The sequence below is a fragment of the Amblyomma mixtum genome, chromosome 9 (assembly GCF_055824585.1).
Source record: "Amblyomma mixtum isolate Tamu chromosome 9, ASM5582458v1, whole genome shotgun sequence".
Taxonomy (NCBI): domain Eukaryota; kingdom Metazoa; phylum Arthropoda; class Arachnida; order Ixodida; family Ixodidae; genus Amblyomma; species Amblyomma mixtum.
In genome coordinates this window covers 895,754-900,459 of record NC_143020.1, presented here as the reverse complement: position 1 = coordinate 900,459, position 4,706 = coordinate 895,754, and the positions used below count along the sequence as shown (strand labels likewise).

The window sequence follows — 4,706 nt, the reverse complement described above, 5'->3', positions numbered from 1 at the left end:
GCCGCAAGACCATCGCAAGGTTGCGCACACAACAACACAGCTTGCCGCCAACTATTTCGAGGGCACTAGGTGTCATCCAGACATTTGTCACTGCACACGTGCGTTCAAAGCCAAGGGGCAAAGGCAAGCGATTTCCTTTGTGGCTAAAGAAGTTTGCGTTGCACCTAAACTTTCGTGGACCGCGGGCGTAGAGATTTTTAGTACCCATTTTCACCTTGCCAACCCAGGATTCGCTGAGAGGATGGTCGGCTAACGTCAACATGAAACCAGGTGTGATTCCTAGGGTCATTGAGTCGCTTTCAGCGACAAGTCAGACTTGGGATAAAAGAGATCAAGCATGCACTTTGATCTTCGATGAAATAGTACAGAAAAAAACTTGTGCTACGATTTCAGTCAGGATGTTATTCATGGCTTTGTGGATGATGGTAATGTGCGGACATCTACAATTGCAGACAGGGCTTTGGTTGTTCTGGTGGGTGGAATCTCCAAGAGGTGGGTTCAGCCAATAGCATTTACAGTTGTCAACACCAGCACCTATTATGCGTAAATTGCTCATGTCCCTTATTGATAAACTTAAAGAAATAGCCAAACTGACAGTGAAAGCACTTGTTTGCGACCAAGGGGCGTCAAACATCAGCTTGTGTTATCAGCTGGGCGTGTCTGTTGACAGGCCTTTCTTTGAAAGAAGGGGTGAGCGGATATATTTTATTTTTGACGTGCCCCAGCTCATCAAAACTACTCGTAATAATGTGCAAGCTCACAAGTTGCTAATTGGGGAAGAGGTTGCGGACTGGGCTTACATTGAGCGCCTGTACAATTCGTCCCACGAGTTGCGCTTGCGTTTAGCCCCAAAGCTGACCGAGTGGCACATTTTTCAAAAACCGTTTTCTAATATGAAGGTAAGCAGAGCAGCACAAGTACTGAGTGCTTCAGTGAGTGTGGCCATTATGGCTTTAATATATGGAGAGGAGCTGCCCGCAGCAGCAATGGCTACAGCGCAGTTTTGCAAAAGAGTGGATAAACTGTTTGATGCACTGAACAGCTCAACCCCTAAAAAAATAGCGCAAAGATATCGCTATCCGATTAAACGGGGTGATGACGAACTTGTTCACTTCCTTCCGGATCAACTACACTGGATTAAAACGTGGAAGTTTGCTGTCAAGCGTCAGCCACAAACAATCATAGGCTGGCAGATAACTATCCAGGCTGTTTTGCTTCTTTGGGGTGATCTTTCTCAAAATCATAATTTTTTGTACCTCCTCACCCGTCGGCTGCAGCAGGATTCGCTGGAGAATGTTTGGGCACATTAAGCAGAAGCAAGGCTGCAACATGAATCCGAATGTTTTCCAGTTTATCTCTGGTTTAAAGCATATTTTTATTCAGAAACTGTTTAAACTTTCTAAACAAGATAATGCTGAGGAGGATAGATGTGAACTTCTACTGGAATGTTCACCATTCTCTGCTAGCAGGGCATCTCGAGTTGATAATGTTGGGCAGGCTCCTGCTGACGACTTTCCGTCCTTGCAAGATGTTTCAGAGCTAGCCGAGGATAAGCACTCTCATGTTATTGAGGATACTGTTGTCTATTACGTGGCAGGCTTCTTGGTAAAATATTTTGTTGGTAAATATGCAAAGAATTGCATTTGCCCTCAGTTGTTGAAAGATGAAGACAATACATTGAGTGGTTCTCATCAATATTTTACGGTGCTGAAAGCATATCATGTACCAGGCAAAGTGTTCGGAAATTTAACTGTACCATCGCAAAGGGCATGCACATTTGTGCAAGCACTTGAGACCCACTTTCTTGCTTTGGTTGAGGATAGTGCACATCTAGAAAGAGTTTGTGATGTTTTGCTGCGATATCTCCAATGCATTGGGGATTTTGATTTTTGTTGTCTTGAGTGCCGGCAGAAGTTTGTGAAAATGTGTTGTAGAATTCGTTTATGCTGGCATGTGAGATTTGTGAACAGAAATTTAGACAAAGTTCGCTTTCAGTCGCCAGTTTCTGGTGTACAACTTGATAAATTTAATGGTTAAGGTTGCGTTGAAGCATACGGTGAACTTGGAACCAACGTGCCTCAACATAATCTTTCAGAGTACACAGGATGGAAGGTCAGCCCACAGGACTTGAAGGGTGGGGGGACTGGATTTAAGTGCACAAGCAATGTGCAAGCCTCTGCAGGATTGCTCTAGGTGCCGCCTAATTTTTCGAGTGCATTCCATGTGTTCCATTATGTTTTTACACATAAGCGCTTTTTGTAGTGGCGTTCGTTGCTCTGCAGGTAGAAGAAATGAGCATACGGTTGTCGTTTAACAACTCCTCCTAGGATTAAGTAGCCCGCCGCTTGATTCTGGATTCTTTTTTACCTCAATTGAAGTGTGATTTGCCACAGATATTTTCGATCGGCGTGTTGCGAGAACGAAGTGCCGCCTAACTGCTGCAAGGGAAACTTAGTCATCAAATAAATTTATAAGAATTTTCTGCAGAGATGGATATTTGGTGGAAACTTTAATTGTGCCCCCCAAACGTGGAGTGCAGATGTGGAAGGAACCATCTTTTTGTAGTCCTTGAAATAAGATGTCTAACGCTTTGTTTTATCCTGGAAATCTCATTTGATTGTTCTTTCTACAGCCATGGAAAGTCGCACAGGTTGCGTCGACCCGCTGCAAGGGCCAAGCACCACCTAACTTAAACAAGGTACATATCTGTAATCAGCCGATTCATTGCAGTTTATTTCTTCCCCGTTATCTGTGCCCTTATTTTGCCTTGTTTTACATATGTTATACTGCCTTGCTTTCTTATATTACTCCGTAAATATAGGCAATGTGGGCTGCGATGTGGGCTGTGAAAGCAGCCTCTCTTTCTATGTAGACGTCTGGCTGACGCTAGAAAGTTTCGTATTGCTTTTCGTTTGTGTAGTTTGTAATTGAATGCTCAGCATTGCTGTGTGGCTGTTTTTGAATGTACAGACATGAAGCAGACATTCTTGGCATGCTCATTAATTTTCATGTGGTCTTTGGTAGCTGCCATGACTGCTGTTCACAACAGCAGTGAATTCGTGGTTGAGACTGCCCTCAGGGATTGGCTTCGCCATGCTACTGCGAGGCATCGAGATGCATTTGGAAAGGTATTTCACTGTTTTCCTATGCTTCAAAATTTTCATTGTGTATTATCATTTTGTTGCAGAATTTGTGCTATATTTTTGCATGGGCTGAAGTTGTGCAACTATTTCACATGGCGCGTGATATCTTCTGATAGAACTTTGGAAACATTTCAATGCCTAGGCAAGGGAGCATTCAGCTGTTCTAACAAAAACCGAAAATTAGGAGAGCATGCAGTTTGCATGCAAGGGGCATACGCCAATCTGTTGCTATTGTGCTGATTTTATAGCAGTGAAGATTCCTCTTGCAAGTTCTCGATAGTGTCCCATGAATTTTGTTCCAGTGCAACTGTGATAACCAATTTTTATTGTCAGAACTTGGAGTCTCTTACCTAAGACTACAAAACTTTTGCCTCAACATGTAGAGAATCCGCCTTTTTACACTATAGTTGACGAGCTCGTTCTGCTGAAAATACGGCAAACCCCTCCATCACTCTGGAAAAAATCTCAGAAATTTCAAATGATAGTAGGGGAGGGTCCAAATGTAGGTACAATTAGCGAGGAGGTTGCTCTTGGGGGTATTTCGTAAAATAGAGGTAATTCGTTAAATTCGTGTATTGCAGCTCAAACCCAGGCCCTTTGTGTGCCAGGTGGGCATGCAACACAAAGGCAATGAAGTGCTGTCGGTTGAGCGTGTTACAGGAGCGACCAGCTATCGGATGCGTTGTTTGATTATAGAGATTGTTCATCGATTATTTTAATCAATGGTGTGATTCAACATTGAAAATTGATAAATTCAGAAAGTGTCAATTTTTCACAGATGGCCATCAGGGAGAGAGTAGGCTGTTATGATGTGCGAAGTTTCCATCAGGTGTGCTTGCAGCTGGGGGTACTGCGGAGCGATGACATATCACATGGGGTATAAACAGTTAGTACTAGTCACTGGGGGAGCACTTGTGATGGCGCTTTTAGTGTCTACTAGTGTGGACGCTTTCTTGTCTACTGTTAAGGTGAAGCTTAGCCATCACCCTAATTTTTCACATACCTTACTCTTGTACCTGAAAATTTAAGCTGCAGGAACATTCTGTTTAGGTGCAAGCATATGATTGCCTACATGTGTTGCGACAGTCCAGAAGGCAAGCCATTCAGCTTGTTAGATGATTGCAGTGTCTGTCCCAACAGAAATACAGTTGCATTTAAGTGGGCAAATTGAAAACAAAAAAAAAGGTTTTATGTCATGACTGAGTTGATTTTGAAGCACAGCTTTTGTGTAGTCTCTGCAGTGTTTTATGAGTTGGAGTGCCTACGTGACAGATAACCATGTGGAAAATTTGTTTATTCACTTCAGCGAAACTGCCATTACAAAATAGTTGGCTTGTGAACTGGTGCGAGATATTTTGCCTGTTTTATTTTATAGTGAAGTCCAAAGATAAGGCATAAAATGAACAAGGGGCAGCTGGAGGAGAGGATAGCTGTTTTTGTCTGCTATGGCAGATTAAGGCTCCTTTTGGATTGGCTAATTCGTTTTATGCTGTCGAGAATCTAATCTTCCCCACGTTCTTTCTACTGTAGTGCCACATATATGTAAAGATTGTTTTGCATTTT

The 4,706-nt window shown here is 42.8% G+C and overlaps 1 pseudogene; it reads left to right on the top strand.

Moving 5' to 3' along the window:
- Positions 1-893: 893 nt before the first annotated feature.
- Positions 894-2,037, top strand: LOC149328033 (uncharacterized; annotated as a pseudogene).
- The last annotated feature ends 2,669 nt before the right edge of the window (positions 2,038-4,706 follow it).